The 17,322-nt window shown below is 42.1% G+C and overlaps 1 long non-coding RNA gene across 1 annotated transcript in view; it reads right to left on the bottom strand.

Annotated features, from left to right (window-relative positions):
• Positions 1-231: 231 nt before the first annotated feature.
• Positions 232-17,322, bottom strand: part of LOC127536366 (uncharacterized) — a 104,651-nt gene continuing 87,560 nt past the window's right edge. Inside the window, exon 3 of the long non-coding RNA XR_007945362.1 lies at positions 232-411. This is a non-coding gene — a long non-coding RNA (uncharacterized LOC127536366). The remainder of the gene's footprint in view (positions 412-17,322) is intronic.

Below are 17,322 nucleotides of genomic sequence, written 5' to 3'. Positions count from 1 at the left end.
TTAATTCCCTCTGCTGCGTGTCGGGGTTCCCTGTAATGCTAATTAACAGTTAATAGAATGACTGTACACTGGAGTGATCGGTCTGTAAAAAGTCCCAGTGATGTTGTACTGTATATCAGCACTCATAGAATGCCTCTCACCCAGTTAAATTACTCAGTTGGAACTAACTGTTGTATAATGGGTTATAAGGCACTTACCTCTTATGACAGGCACTTTTTCTGGGGTCAGGGGACGCTTGGGGACAGAGTCTTGGACCGCGTTTGATTTGGCCCCTGTGACGCTTCTCTCCCTCAGGCCCTCTGTGCCCCAAATGCAAACTGCCAACGACTTGCAGAATTGGGAGTTTGATTTTGCCTCCTGCACCCTCTGCCATTTCTCCTTGTTCAGGGAAACTCCTGGGCCAAGTTTGATCTATAAAAATAAAAACAAGTGTTCTGTTAGACCTGAGACTTAAAGGAGAACTCCGGCCAAATGTCATGTCAGCCTCCACACCTTAAGGTCACTGAGTGCTAATACTGGAAAAAATTTGAGGACAATCTGCTATCGAGACTATCCAGACTCCACACACTGCTCAGTGCTCATGCCTACGACAGAAATCTGTAGCCAGCAACATTACAGTATGTGACAGCGCACCAAACCGTGACGACACCCACAGCATTGTTAATACCATCAACATTTTTTAATAACGTTATTAAACGGTATTACCGTGACCCCGTACGACCCTATTAATAATGATCAATCTTTCAAATGGTATACTACATCCCTTTGAAAGACATTATCAAACCAAAACTGTGTGTGAAATGGTTACTTTTCCTTCTTCGTCCAGCTCTGGGTGATCACGTCAGGTCCTTCCAGACCTGTTTCTCCAGACTGGGGGAGAGACTGTTTCAGGATCCCTGTAGGATAGAATAAAAAATATGAATAACATTCTACACTGTATAAAAATAAACACACCCAGTAAGTAGCACTGTATGAACTCTGAGTTTGGTTGTGGCTACAGTATAGGTACTGCATCAATTCTTCTCACACTCGGACGAACTGACACTCAGACAGGCTGGATGATAAAGCTGCTGCACATGCCACTCAAACACAAAAGCACTAATTTATTGGCCGTGTCCACCAAACTCTGAGCATCTACTTTACATTCCGATCCTATGTAGTTTGGCGCTCACAGCGCTCAGCAGCCTTGGCAGAAATGATGCTCTCAGAGCTGACTTTATTTGTTGTAATGAGTTGTAATCTGGTCAACTTTTGGAACAGCGTGATGCTCGTCAATGTCACTTTTCTCACACTGACCAATAAAAATAAAGGAGTAGGCATATGTTACTGACAGCAACACAACTGGAGAGAACACGGAAATATGAAAGGACTCATTTTGTAACCTAGCAACTGTGGCATTCTGAAGAGAGAGCGCTAAGCGCTCTGAAATCAGTTGCTAAAAACCGTGTTTGGTGGACACAGCCCCTTAATCTAATAAGAAAAAAAACTTGAGAAGAAACCTGGAGTACTGAGGAGCTGCTCCTGCAAGCGCAGGGTCAGACTTCTTATTGTCTTGAGCTCTTCAGAAAGTTCCTTATTTTTGTCCTGTAATTTTTGGATTTTGGCGTTCTTTTCAGCCAATAACATCTCATTGTCTTTATTTTTTACTTACTACGAAATCTAAAACAGAGCTTCTTTTTTCTCTCTTAAATGCTTACATTTATTATGTTTAATATATAATAGTTAATTAGAGGGGAAGTCCATTTAGTAAACTATCACAACTTAGTTGACCGTTTCATGTCCTCTTTAATCCATCAAGACTAACATGACAAAGATGCAAAATTTGTAAGGCCATAAAGAATGTTTACCTGCCAATTTTAAAATTTGCCCATAATAATAAGAGCCGCTTTCCTCTGGGGTCCTTCTCCAGAGGATTTTATACCGCTTCTTGGCATTGAAGTCATCCAGATTTCGGGGATGGAAATTTTCGAATTCTTTTGTGGACACAGTCTTGCGGACATTGTCAGCAATGTATCGTACATATGCATACATTTTCAAACCTGAAAGACATAAATATTATCAGTACTTTTTCTGTCATATAAAAATTACTACTAGACAGAGAAAAAGAACAATGAAGAGAGTTAGTTTATAAGCAGTTACGTTTTAGTTTTTTGGGATCCTGAATTTTAGGTCTTCATGTAATGTTAGCCATAATTATGATTGTTAAAATAAATCTAAAGACATGTATTCGTTTGAACATCGTTTGAGCATTTTTATTATTTTAGCAGTCCGACAGGACAAAGATTGATTAGTGATGATCTGCCCTCCTCCCTTCCTTCACCAGTTCACTTTGCTCTGAGAAGATCTGACAGTTTCTGACAGAAACACACTTTCATGTTTAATATAAAGGCCTCCTTATAAAGTTGTATTATCTTATAAGTGCACCTGGTTGGTGTCCATGTCATTTACATCACGTTAGGTGTTTTCTTTTTATAAAATCCGTCATTAACAACAAGTCTCCTCCACATGCAGCAGTGAATTTGGGTTTTGGGTTGATTTTATAAAACATCATGCTGATGAAGAAAATCAACACACTAAACGGTAAGAGAAACTTGCCGACCTCCTCAGCAAGTGTGTATTTTATGGGCGCTGCACTGACAGAGGAGAGGCGCTGCAGTATATAAATTACATTAAAACTTAAATGTTGGAGCTTATTAGCACTCCGGTCTTCATTAATTCAGCCGTTTAATACCTCATTTCAGTATCCACCCCTAAGTGCGAAACACAGTGCGCTGTACAGTTGTTCAGATTTAAAAGAGGCCTTAAAAAAAGACTCTTTAGTAATCAAATTACAATCGTTTCAGCCCTATTCTCAACAGAAAAATACCAGCTGGACTGACAGGCAAAACACACACATAGCAAACTTCAAATTAAGACAAACTAAACAAGAATCTAAATCACAAAGTGGCGGAGCTCAGAGGTGGGTAACAAGTTAGCTAATTAGCTATATTTATGAACGTTAGCTGTAACGGCGCTAGCTTTCCAATGTGTTAGCTACACATACTCACTTGACTTGAACATGTATATTATAACATTAAAGTTTAATGCTTTTGACTCACGTTGACTTAAATATCATTCATATCATCTTTTCGACTTACCAAGCTTTTCCTCGTGATGGAAATGAAAGACCGCCAGCTCTCGTCTTCTATGAGGGCTCAACCCAGTTGGTCAGAACTATGCCATGACGACAGCGCTGGCCAGTCATGTTACAGTATAACATGATGTTACAGTAGAACATGATTGGCCAGCGCTGACATTCAAAAAATACTAACAGAAAATAAAAAATTAAAAAAATCACTTCAGACGCACTTCACCTTAAAGGGGAACTTCGGTTTTTTTTTCAAACTGGGGTCTGTTTTCATATGTCATTTCATACATGTGAGTGATGGAGAAATGAATTCTCGACATAGCTCCACTATTTAGCGTGGCAGTCAGCTTAGCACATAGACATGTATACATAGACCCCTCATAGGCTGTCGAGAGGCGTGCTTACAGCACCACCATCTTGAAACGGGGCCAGCGGAGGCAGCAGTGCATAGACATCTACGGAGGCAAGACGTATTGCTGAATCTCAAAGTGGAATTATTCGCTGAATTTTGAACCGATTGCCAAACTGTTTGATTTTTTTTTTTTTTTTTAGAAACGTCACAGGTGTTGCTACTATACAAGCTGCTCGGATATTTTTACAATGCTGGTTTTGCCACTGAACACTTAAGCTATACACTATCTCCCTCTGACTCCAGAACAGTTATTTAAACAGCAGACGAGCTTCGCGAAACATGCCGGACTTCTGTTCAGCCTATGGATGCACTAATGAGGGCTGTAAGGAAACAAGAGCTCGTGGGATTACTTTTCACATGTAAGATGTATGTAAGGAATAATATATTGTTAGCAGGTTGTCATAGTGAAATAAACGCCGACAAGACGGATAGAACCCCATCAGCTCTGTGTGTGGCTTCTACCCATGATCTAACCAGCTCTCTACGGCATCCTGTATATTACACAGCTGCTTACCGGTGAAATAACTAATCAGAGACATTTTTTTGTTTAAAATTCGATGTTATGAATCTAGCGTTCCTAGCAACAGCCTGTTACAAAGAAAAAAAAAACAGACTTACTACATCTGATAGATCTAATAATAGCCCTGATATATGATGGAATTATTTTTGTTGTAGACAATTCTTTATCTCTGGCTACTTTTCTCACATGTTTAAGCTTTCCCAAAGAACGTGATTTATACATGTGATATAATGTAATAGTAGTAATAATAAAAGTAATAATAATAATAATAACGATTAAAAATAGCAGCTGCTAATGCCATTGTTCGCCGCTAACACAAGTCTATGCTCTCGTGGACACAAAACTTTAAAGAAGTTCTGCAAAAGACAGAGGTAACATCCGGTTGTTTTACTAAAGACTGACAATATTTATGTCAAGATGAAAAATACTACATTCACCTGATTGTTTAAAGTTTTTCACAGACTAGTCACTCACCGTCTTTTCCGTCAGCTGTGAAATGATGTCACTATTTCCGGTCCACGTGTACAGTAAGTTACGTCATTTCTGGGCTGGACTGACGCCTCAGGGGCTTGAGAGATGCGGTAGAGGTCTGCAGGACAGGGGCTTGAGAAGTGCGGTGGCGGGGCCTGAGAGGTGCGGTCTGCAGCTAGACCCCTCTCGGTGCATCAGCACTGGGCCAAACACACAAGTGAAACCCCATATTGGTGCGTGTATCCCTTTAAGAAAAAAATCGCATAACCGATACAGGAAGTGTGATCTTTTGATGTGCCGCGCCAAATTGTGTTTATAAAGAAACAAACTGTATTGACATGTATTGTTAGATAGATAGATTAAACCTTTATTAATCCCACAGTGGGGAAATTTACAGTGTACAGCAGCAAATAGAACATTTGAATCAAGAGTCAGCACACAGTGCATATATATAAACAAAAATATTTTCTTCTTCAGAAGAAAAGAAAGCTAGCCTAGCCCTGCTAGACCCATGTTCTGAAGGCACAAGGGTCTAGGGACGCTTGACAGGGAGGGAGGCGGGCTAAAAGGTTGTCTATCAAATCCCTCTGCAGCAATTGGGTAGGTATACAACCAATCAGCGCAACGAATAGGCTCCTACAGCGCCGGAAATCAGAGGATGCGGTAGTTCGGTGAAGCCTTATTTATACAGTCAATGGGTGAAGCTCAAGTATATTACAGACATGTTAACAGAAAGATTATTCAGAGTCGGTGCTAATGGAGCTCAACGACTGTTGTCGTTTTTGTTGTCGACCCTGGCAGAGAATTAAATTTGTTGCCGTGGGTTGTCTAGCGCGGCTAAGCTAGTTGTTTCCGGTTGTTTGTCAGAATCGTCGCGCCTCTGTCGTCACTTAGTTACGCCCGCCTTCTGACTCTACACTTCATGGTGATTCGTCCGGCCAGTTTTAGGAGCATCCAGCCTCGAGCCTTATGGAGGGTAACTAGACCCACCCTGGCAGAGAATTAAATTCGTTGCCGTAGGTTGTCTAGCACGGCTAGGCTAAAAGAAAGCAGTATTTCCAGCAAAATTTCTATGAACTTGCACATCATCATTATTTACATTTTTTATTGCAGTTTGTAAGTGGGTGAACTGAAACTACTGGGAGCAGGCTTGATTGTAAAGTCTGACTGCAGCAGGAAGGAACGACCTGCGGTATCGCTCCTTTAGACACCGCAGGTGAAGCAGTCTGTCACTGAAGGAGCTGCCCAGTGTTCTTACTGTTTCCTGCGGGGGGGTGGGAGGTGTCCTCCGTGATAAACAGCTTTGTCATCATCCTCCTGTCTCCCACCACCTCCACAGGATCAAGGGGGCAGCCCAGGACAGAACTGGCTTTCTTTACCAGTTTGTTTAGTCTCTTCCTCTCTGCAGCTGTGATGCTGCTGCTCCAGCAGACCACTCCATACATGATGGCTGATGCCACCACAGAATCATAAAAGGTCTTCAGAAGGGCTCCCTGCACCCCAAAGGACCTCAGTTTTCTGAGCAGGTGGACTCTTCAGAATCACTTTTATTTTACTTTTTTTCTGCTCTAACCTTTCTTGTAAAGTGTGCTGGTGTTAGTAGTACAGTCCAGTTTCTTGTTTAAGTGAACACCCAGGTACTTGTAGGAGTCCACAATCTCAATGTCCGTTCACTGGTGTAGAAGTGTGTCTGTTCCTGCTAAAGTTCACCACCAGTTCCTTGGTTTTCACTGCATTGATCTGGAGGCAGTTCAGCAGGCACCAGTCCACAAAGTCCCTGTTAAGTTCTCTGTACTCCTCCTCATCTCCGTGATGAGGCCGACGATGGCAGAGTGTCAGAGAACTTCTGAAGATGGCAGTTTGTGGTGTGATGGGAGAAGTCTGCAGTGTAGAGGATGAAAAGAAAGGGGGCAAGGACAGTCCCCTGTGGGGCCCCTGTACTGCAGACCACAGTGTCGGACACACAGTCCCCTGCCCTCACACACTTTGGCCGGTTGCTGTGTCTGTTTTCCCTCACTTTGTTCAACTTCTGACTTCATGGATCATTCCACTAGTGATCAAATGAAGCCCCATAAATCACTGAGGCTTTCCAGCCCATTGCTTCGCCAAAAGGTTCACTTCTTGAGGCCTCAATGAAACAGTGTCTATTGGACAAACTGACATTACCGGCATTGCCAAAGTACCATGACCTGAGCTGAAATTTAGGAATGACTTTTATGTGCAGAAACGATAAATAATGGACGTTTCTATAGTATATGCATGTGTAAGTATATGGAAACCAACAGAGATACAGAGTTCTTAATTAAAATAACAATGAAATCATCTCAAGTGTTTGTTTTTATTTAAAACATAAAGTTTTTCCATTGTGCCTGGATTCAGGCGGTTTCTTCTTTTACATAACACTTCACCCGCCTTGGAAAATACCCTTTCACAGGGCACTGATGAAGCTGGGGAACATAGCCATGTAAGCGCTATTGTATACAGGTGAGGGCACTGGGTTTTGTGCATCTTCCAGTAAGCCAGAGGAGCCTCAGCTCTTGCAATGTTGCACTCTGCCAGGTAACTGTCAACTTCAATAACTGAATCAGTCACGATACTTGAACTGCTCCTGCTGCTGCTATTAACGGAATCATCCAGCAGCTGCCAAAGTTCACTAACAACAAGAGAGCGGGGTGTAATTCACAATACCAACATCATAATCAAGAATACAGAGATAGGGTTACTTACTCTTACTTGCAGATTCATCCACATAGGCGTCTTGCAGCTGGTCTGGGGATGCAGATAAGGCCTCAGTTCTCATTAACCCTGCACATTCATTTTTCAATTGGTTTACTGCTTCGTCTGCTTTTGCTGGACTTTGGAATCCAAGTTTCTTGAATCTAGGATCCAGCGAGGTTGGCATTGTCAGGGCACCTGCTGATTCCAGACAGCTTATGTTCCCTGAGACGTCTTATCAGGTTGTCACCTAGCTGCCTTGAAATGGTGGAAGTCATTGTCTGCATCTTGTTGATGACTGCATGGTGCAACATTTTCATCAGTGGAATGACTTTTGAAGCCGATACCCTCTTCTCAGTTGAAACCTCAACAGTTGTTTGATTAAAAGGATCGAGCACACAGAGAGCATCATTTACAGTCATACTCTGATGCTGTAAGGGGGGTCATGTCTGTTTTCAGTGAGGCAATTGCTGCCCCCACTGGCTCTCTCAGCTCACAAAGCCGCCGCAACATATGAAATGTGCTTTTCCAGCGTGTGTCCACCTCTCTGATCATCTTAAGTGGCTGCCTACCCATCTGCTCCTGTACCTGCACCAATCTTTCTTTTGCTGTAGTGCTTGTCCTGAAAAGGGTGACCAACTTCCTACATTTCTGTCTTAATTCGTTCAGTCCTTCCACAGCATCAAAGGACTTTTGAACAATAAGAATCATTGTGTGGGCAATGCAAATTGCATGCCTCACATTCAGCTGTCTGGCACATGCTTTCATGTTTGCTGCGCCATCGGTGACGCCCCACTCCTCCATCAGTTGTACATGTCCTGCAGCCAGGTTTTCTGTTGTATGGACCCTTGGAAAATGTTGCACCCCAAGCAGTGTAGTGCAGAGCTGGTCCTCGTCATTAATATGACAGGTGACGACCAAGTGGGCATCCATATTAATGGACGTCCACATGTCAGACGTGAGACTGACAGCCAGAGCCTTGTGGACCTGCTCTTTTGCCTTCTCCTTGGCCTCCTGATATTTTCTCTCCACCATTGCCTTCAGAGCCTGAGGGTGAAAAGAAGAGCTGTTATGATGACCAACACAAAAATGAACAACTTGGCTTTGTCCACACCTTTCTGCTGGGGAGAATAGAGTTGGCATCCATTACATGCATTAGCTCCCTGAACTCCACATCCTCCACAATGGAGAATGGCTGGGAGTCTTTAATGATCAGCCGCGTCCACCATTGCTTTTCTGGAACCTGTAACAGTTAATGCTGCTGTATTGTAGGAGCCGAATACAAGATTTTGAGAACATGGAATGAAGATTTACTATTACTTTGGCTTGTATCCAGCCTGTTGGTAGGCTGGGCATGCTCATGCAGTGCTCTATAATGACGAAGCATGGAGGAAGTGGTGTTGGTGTATGTCAGCTCCTTGTCACGCAGCAAACACTAAACCTTTAATAAAATCACATATTAGGACTGATAGTTCAATATATGGCAAGTATCCAATATATTATGAGTTTTCACACATACAAACCTTATTATGAGTAGTCAACTCAAAATACTCCCACACGGGTGAAGACTTCCTCTTTCGTCCTTGCTCCATCTGTGAGAGAGCATTTGTGATGGAACTGGCAGGAATTTGAATGTTCTTACAGTGCTTTCTTGTAAAATCATGGTCATCACTATATATATATATATATATATATATATATATATATATATATATATCCACCATCACATGAATTAATCATTACCCAACAACAGTGTATATTTTACAGCTCATTTTATTAATAATACAGAAAACTTTTGGACATATTTCACTTACACATGTTGTCTTTCAGAATGGTTAACACAGAAACTAACACATGCTTTGCAGGCCCTGCTGTAGAACTGTGGCTCCCAGTGGCTTCTTTACATGCATGTGTCAAAGTAGTGTCTAGTTCACATGTGACTGAAGAAGGTGACAGAAGGTGCAGACACCAAATACAGGAGTGACATTTACAAACGGTAAAACTGACACAAACACCCATAATTTTGCACAACCCACAAACCAGTGTAATAGACAAATATACAGCGGGTACGGAAAGTATTCAGACCCCTTGAAATTTTTCACTCTGTCATCGCAGCCATTTGCCAAAATCAAAAAAGTTCATTTTATTTCTGATTAATGTACACTCAGCACCCCATCTTGACAGAAAAAACAGAAATGTAGAAATTTTTGCAAATTTATTAAAGAACAACTGAAATATCACATGGTCATAAGTATTCAGACCCTGTGCTCAGTATTGAGTAGAAGCACCCTTTTCAGCTAGTACAGCCATGAGTCTTCTTGGGAATGACAAAACAAGTTTTTCACACCTGCATTTGGGGATCCTCTGCCATTCTTCCTTGCAGATCCTCTCCAGTTCTGTCAGGTTGGATGGTGAACGTTGGTGGACAGCCATTTTGAGGTCTCTCCAGAGATGCTCAATTGGGTTTAGGTCAGGGCTCTGGCTGGGCAAGTCAAGAACGGTCACAGAGTTGTTCTGAAGCCACTCTGTTATTTTAGCTGTGTGCTTAGGGTCATTGTCCTGTTGAAAGGTGAACCTTCGGCCCAGTCTGAGGTCCTGAGCACTCTGGAAGAGGTTTTCCTCCAGGATATCTCTGTACTTGGCCGCATTCATCCTTCCTTCAATTGCAACCGGTCGTCCTGTCCCTGCAACTGAAAAACACCCCCACAACATGATGCTCCCACCGCCAGGTTTCACTGTAGGGAATGTATTGGGCAGGTGATGAGCAGTGCCTGGTTTTCTCCACACATACCGCTTAGAATTAACACCAAAAAGTTCAATCTTTGTCTCATCAGACCAGAGAATCTTATTTCTCATAGTCTGGGAGTCCTTCATGTGTTTTTTGGCAAACTCTATGCGGGCTTTCATGTGTCTTGCACTGAGGAGAGGCTTCCGTCGGGCCACTCTGCCATAAAGCCCCGACTGGTGGAGGGCTGCAGTGATAGTTGACTTTGTGGAACTTTCTCCTATCTCCCAAATGCATCTCTGGAGCTCAGCCACAGTGATCTTTAGGTTCTTCTTTACCTCTCTCACCAAGGCTCTTCTCCCACCATTGCTCAGTTTGGCTGGACGGCCAGGTCTAGGAAGAGTTGTGGTCGTCCCAAACTTCTTCCATTTGAGGATTATGGAGGCCACTGTGCTCTTAAGAACCTTGAGTGCTGCAGAAATTCTTTTGTAACCTTGGCCAGATCTGTGCCTTGCCACAATTTTTTTTTTTTTTTTTTTTGTCTGCAAGTCCACTCAAAAATGACACCAACCAACCATGGTGTCATTGCTTAAGCTTCATGTGCAATTGTTTTTCTTCTTTGTGACTGTGACCATCACCTGTCCTCATGGCAAATTAACCTATCATGTTTATTTCAAGCTGTTTCCTACATTATGCCATTGAGGGCTGTGCACACCCAAGTGAAACATAAAACAAACAGGACAGACAGAAAGGTGAGGCATAGACAGTGTTCTAAGAGAAAAGGTACATTTTATTTGTTTGTACTCTTTAATTCACACCTTAAAACCATTTACAAATCTAAGACCCTTCACAAACACCAAATACGACAAAATCCCAACTGGATCATGATGATTTGTCAGGAGACCACAAGAAGGATAGATAAAGCAGAGTGAGATCCACAGACACTAACCCAGCAACCTCCACTGACTCAGCGACCGGAGGAACAAACTCAATAGAGTTTTGGTAGATGCCGGTGTGGTGAGTCTGGCATGCATGAAAACCTCCACCAAAAGGAGGGAGCTGTCTCCTCCAGCCCAAGGAGGTCCACACAGCCCCCCTGCAGGAGCTACCAAGCGGAGACCCAGCCCAGGAGCCCGGAGCAACCCCCGCCGACACAGCCAGAGCCCCAAGGCCCGCGCAGCAGAACAGGCCATAGCAGACCCCCACGGCGCCCCACCGGCCCACAGCCCCACCTCCCCCATGACCACCCGCCCCCCCATCCTCCCCCGCCACCCCCCACACCACCCCCCCACAACCCACCCCCAAGGGATGTGTTGTGTGCCCCATGTGTATATTTACAAGGTGTATTGTGCGAAGCTGGTGAAGTGAATTAAGAGGAGCGGTCAACGGGGCCCTACCCAGCCAGGCGGAGAGAGGTGCGCGCGCGCGCCCAGCGCCCCCCCATACACTACACATTTTCTGGCAATGGCGAGGGCTACAAGTAAGGATTGAGATTGTTTGCGTTGTAGGTCCGTTGTTAAGTCGCCGAGTAAACACAGACTTGGAGATAAAGGAATTGTGCAGTTTAAGATTGCGGAAAGCTTTTCTGAGACGTTGGTCCAGAAATTTTTTACGGGGGTGCACAGCCATAGAGCATGAAAATAAGTATCAGCAGTGTTCTGGGAGCACTGGAAACAGATGTCGGAGTCGGAGAATCCCATTTTGTTCATCATGTATTGAGTAATATGTGTTCTATGGAGGATTTTGTATTGGATGAGTTGTAAGTTTGTGTGTTTTGTCATTTTAAATGCATTATCGCAAATTTGAGTCCAGAAGTCTGGTTCCGGAGATATAGACTCCCATTTAGAGATGAGTAAATGTATTGTATCAGTGCTTAAGAGTAACTTATATATTTTAGAGAGGGTTTTAGTTGTTGTTGGAGAAAGCTTTATGATTGCTTCAGCTAATGCCGGCAGCCGGAGCGTGCTTTGAAGTGTTGGGATTCTTTTCTTAATAATATTTTTAACTTGTAGATAATGTAAAAATTCCCGTTTTTATTTTGTATTTTTGAAGCAAGTTTGTATATGACATGAACGTATTATCTGAGAAGAGGTGGTGGAGATGTGTGATTCCATTCTGCTCCCAAACAGCTAAATGGAGCGGCTGATTGTTAACTCCACCAAGCGGTCAAGGTGGAGGAAATCATTGGGTTTTTAGAACCGTTATGTCGTTTGATGGATGTTGTAATAAAGAGTATGTCTGAAAGTCTGATGCTATTGCAATCCTTCTGTTCTAATTCTAACCAACAGTTGGCATCTCGGGTAGGTTGTGTCCATAGAAAAAGATATTGTAGCTGGTTAGCTAAATAATCATGCATAAAATTTGGTGCCTCTAGACCTCCTTCGGATTTACTTTTCTGAAGAGTAGATAAGCTGATTTTTGCTTTTTTATTATTCCAGTAAAATTTTGTGATAGCCGAGTCCAGCAACTGGAACCAGTTGGACGTTGGTTTGAATGGAATCATTGCAAAGAAGTAATTTATTTTTGGTAGGATTTTCATTTTGATAGTAGCTATTCGTCCCATAAGAGATATAGGGAGATTGTTCCAGCGCTGTAGGTCATTGGTGATGTTATCCAGTAATGGGGCAAAATTTAAGTGAGTTAATTCAGATAATTTAGGTGAAATTTTTATGCCTAAGTATTTTAAGTTGCCTGTAGGGAAAGAGTAGTGAGGATCCTGATCAGCAGGGGTCGGGTCTTTATCTGGCTTTAATAAAAGTTTAATTGCTGCTGTGTTCATGTGAGGCCGTATGTGACCATTGGTTTTAATCTCTGTTACTAATCTAAAAAACAGTGGAGCCAGCATTGACCAGAAGTGCTTCAGAAATTCGGCCGGGAAACCGTCTGGACCTGGTGCCTTACCATTAGGCCAGCCCGATCTCACGAGGATTCGTGAAACTGTCACGTAAGTTTTAGTTTCAGTTTCGTGTGCACCAACACGATTTCGTCATGTTTTTCGTGCCGCTCACCACGAAATGCGCACCAATGTATTTTAAACGGCGGACTTTTCGTGCCACTCAGAACGTATTTCAAAAGAATGTGTATATTATATTTTTAATGTAAAACCGTGGCGAATCCAACGCTATATTTTGCATGACATCGTTCCTAAACATAACCCTAACCATAACCATAACCATAACCTAACCATAAGCCGGTGGTACACTTACCAATTTGCATAGGAATTTCAAGAATGTCCGGCGGCCGGCGGCCGCAAACGCAATCACACAAGCAGTATACGCCGATGGACAGCTTAGATCGTCATGAATCCGCCGGTATAAACCACTTTCAGATGTGATTACCACAGCAAAAACATTTCGTGGTGAGCGGCACGAAAAACATGACGAAATCGTGTTGGTGCGCACGAAACCGAAACTAAAACTTACGTGACAGTTTCACGAATCCCCGTGAGACCGGGTTGATTAGGCATACTGTCTAGAGCACTGGACAGCTCATTTATGGACAGTGGAGCATCTAGGATATTTTTATGTTCAGTAGATAACTGAGGCATATTTAAACTACTGAGAAATGCCTCAATATGCTTAGGGTTGGGTTTATTTTCTGAATACAGATTCCAATAATAAGTGTAAAAAATATGATTAATTTCTTCTGGTGATTGCGTATACTCACCAGTTGTCCCTTTTATCGCTGTTATGAGAGATTTTTCCTGATTGCGTTGGATTTGGTTTGCAAAAAATTTACCTGATTTGTTATTATGCTCAAAGTTGTTGTATCTCAATTGTTGTATTATAAACTCAGTCCTTTTGGATAACATCTCATCTAGCTGTATTTTTGTATTTTGTAATTCAGTCCATATTTGATTATTTGGGTTTGTTGTATATTCATCAGTTAGTTGTTTAATTTTATCTTCTAGATCTCTTTCTAATTTTTGATCTTGTTTCTTTTTATAAGAGGAATATGATATAATTTTACCTCTAAGTACTGCTTTCCCTGCTTCCCAGAGTAAAGATGGAGATGAGTTTGGGGAGTCATTCATTTCCAGATAGTCTGCCCACTCTCTCCTTATGATCTTATCGAACTCTTCATCTTTTAACAGTGAGATGTTAAAACGCCATGTCAGAGGTGGTTTAAAGGTGAGGTCAGTTTGTAAGGAGAGGGAGACTGGTGCATGGTCGCTGATAATAATGGGGTGTATTCTTGTAGAAGTTTTCTCAGTAATAGAATTATTTGTAAGAAAAAAATCAATTCTTGAAAATGATCGACGCACCGAGGAATGGAAGGTGAATTCCTTCTTTGTTGGATTTTTTTTAGTCTCCAGCTGTCGCCAAGGCCAAAATCATCCATATATTCTTCTATTACTTTAGCAGATTGAGATTGCCTTGTACGTGTTGTGTTATTGGAGCGATCTACTAATGGATTTAGGACTGTGTTGAAGTCTCCTCCAATGATAACAGTTGAATTTGCTGTTAAATCAGATAGTTGAGAGAAAAATGAATGAAAAAAGGCCGGGTCATCATTATTAGGGGCGTACAAATTCCCAATAGTATATTCTTTATTGAATATAGTTGCCTGGATAAGAATGCATCTGCCTTCTGAGTCAACTATTATTCATAAGAGGCTACTTTTCACTTTAAATGACATAAGTATAGAGACTCCTCTTTGTCTGTTATAAGAGGCAGAATAAACTTGATTGAAATTCATGCCAGTAAGTAATTTTTCTTCAGATTTTTGTAGGTGGGTTTCTTGTAGGAGACAAATGTCTGCTTTTAATTTTGAAAAATGATCTAAAATTTTTATTCTTTTTGCCTGTGAGCGAGTGCCACACACATTCCAGGAGACCAGAGTTAGTTTATGCATATAGACAGTTTAAGTTCAGCCTTGGATGTATATCTGTGTGAGCAGCTTACTGGTCTGGCATGTTATGAAATAAACTCAGTCTACTGATAACGTTGGACGGATGTATAGCGGGGTTTAAATCTATGATGGATGTGGATAACAAGACTGTAAAACATGTCAAACGTGAGCACAAAAAAACAAAGAACACTGGTGCCTCGACATATATAACACACAAAAGATTTACATAGGGAGTTTGTGTGGGGGGAGAGGGGAGGTGTGAGTTTAGGTGGTTAGGGTAAGCAGAGGGAGGGGAGGTAGACAAAACGGTAAACAGAAGGGGGTCAAACATAAAACAGTGAGCCATTATTATAAGTAGCCATAGTGAGATTAAATACATATACATATATACATACCTTCATATATATATATATACACACACACACACACACACACACACACACACACACACAATATATATATACATTATTTTATAATAAATAAACAAAGCTCTTTCGTTTCACCAGTACTGATCAGAACAGCCAGGGAGTGGTATTGGGGTCCCGGTACAGTTGGCCGTCGATATAAAGTTTATCTACAACCAAAGTAGACCGTTTACCCTTCTGTCTGTTCTGTTTCAGTATGGAAAAGAATACCTTCCGCCGCTCGTTGATCTCTCTCGGGAATTGATCGTTCATTCCGAAAGAGGTCCCTTTAAGCTCCCGTCCTTTACTTTTAACTAATTCTTTCTGTTTAAAATGTTCGAATTTAGCGATAATAGGACGGGACTTATTGCCTCTACGGGCTCCGAGCCGGTGAACTCGGTGAAAGGAAATATTATTCACCGTTTCCTAGGGAATTTTTAAAGTCGTTGTCATGAATTTCTTAATTTCTGTCTCCGGATTATCTGTGGTGCTTTCAGAGATTCCTGAAAATATTAAATTGTCCCGCATACTACGGGATTGGACATCCAGTACAGTCTCTTTAAGCGCTTTATTCTCCCTTTTAATCGTTTCCAACTCGGTTGTAACTGCGGAAAAGTTAGAACGTAGTTCTGCGTTATCAAGTTGAAGCTCACTTACCTGTTGATAGGCATTCTCCAAACTTACCTTCAGGTCTCGAATTTTGTCGCGGAGGACGCTGAGAACATCTAGCTTTTTATTTATGGACTCCAGGATATCAACCGGGATGTCCGTTGTAGCTAGGTCGTCCGTATCAGTCGAGGAATTGGTTTTCCTCTTTTTAGACGGATTGTCGCGGTTCGGGTCTTCCATGACGCGGTTGTAAAAATATCCGTCGATAAATCGCTCGAGGTCCTCCACGGTGGGTGGTGCTCCAAATCCGCAGTTCGAGTCAGGAAATATCAATAAGTGAATGCAAGTAATGCGGTGATTAAATTTAATTTTGTTTAGAGAAAGAGCTAAGACAAGTGAATTCTATTTCAGCAGCAGGGCACCGCCATGTTGTATTCCGAAATCTCACTGGCAGTCTCGCGAGAGTCACAGCATAGCTGCATCCATTCCCATGGATGTGGCCTTGCCACAATTCTGTCTCTGAGCTCCTTGGGCAGTTCATTCGACCTCGTGATTCTCATTTGCTCTGACATGCACTGTGAGCTATAAGGTCTTATATAGACAGGTGTGTGCCTTTCCTAATCAAGTCCAATCAGTTTAATTAAACACAGCTGGACTCCAATAAAGAAGCGGAACCATCTCGAGGAGGATCAGAAGAAATGGACAGCATGTGAGTTAAATATGAATGTCGCTGCAAAGGGTCTGAATACTTATGACCATGTGATATTTCAGGGTTTTTTTTTTTTAATAAATTTGCCTAAATTCCTACATTTCTGTTGTTTTTTTTTCTGTCAAGATGGAGTGCTGAGTGTACATTAATGAGAAATAAAATGAACTGTTTTCATTTTGGCAAATGGCTGCAATGACACAGAGAGTGAAAAATTTCAAGGGGTCTGAATACTTTCCGTACCCACTGTCTCACATCAAAGCACTGCAGTGGGGAAATAATCTAAACTGCTGATCTTCCTACATTTCTCCTACTCCTCCAGCTACTGCTATTGTATTTCACACCGAATAATACTTACTGAATAATACTTACTGAATAATACTAACTATAACTCGCTCTGACTACACCTCTCTACAACTCGCTCTGACTTGCTCTCACTCCTCTCTCCACAAACGCCCACAGTGTGGCGCGAGATTCGAAACGCTTTTATGGGACAGCGATACGTTGAACGAACCAATCACGTGATCTGCACAAACCGAGGCCTCGTTTGTCATCGGTCACGTGACTTTTCCGGAAGCGACCCAAGCCTCGAAGCAAAGCTTCATCTGACACGCCCACTTTTACTCGAGACACACCTCAATGCCTCGGTTCATTTGTCCCATCACTATATTCCACTAAGAAGTTTTCCCTGGTCTGGAATCATTTTGATCTTTTGATGGCAAATAAGGTAAATCTTTTTCTCCTTTGGGCATTGTTTACTGTGAGTTTTTTTTTTTTTTGAG

The sequence above is a fragment of the Acanthochromis polyacanthus genome, chromosome 1, assembly GCF_021347895.1.
Source record: "Acanthochromis polyacanthus isolate Apoly-LR-REF ecotype Palm Island chromosome 1, KAUST_Apoly_ChrSc, whole genome shotgun sequence".
Classification (NCBI taxonomy): Eukaryota; Metazoa; Chordata; class Actinopteri; family Pomacentridae; genus Acanthochromis; species Acanthochromis polyacanthus.
This window is presented reverse-complemented; position numbering and strand designations above follow the sequence as displayed.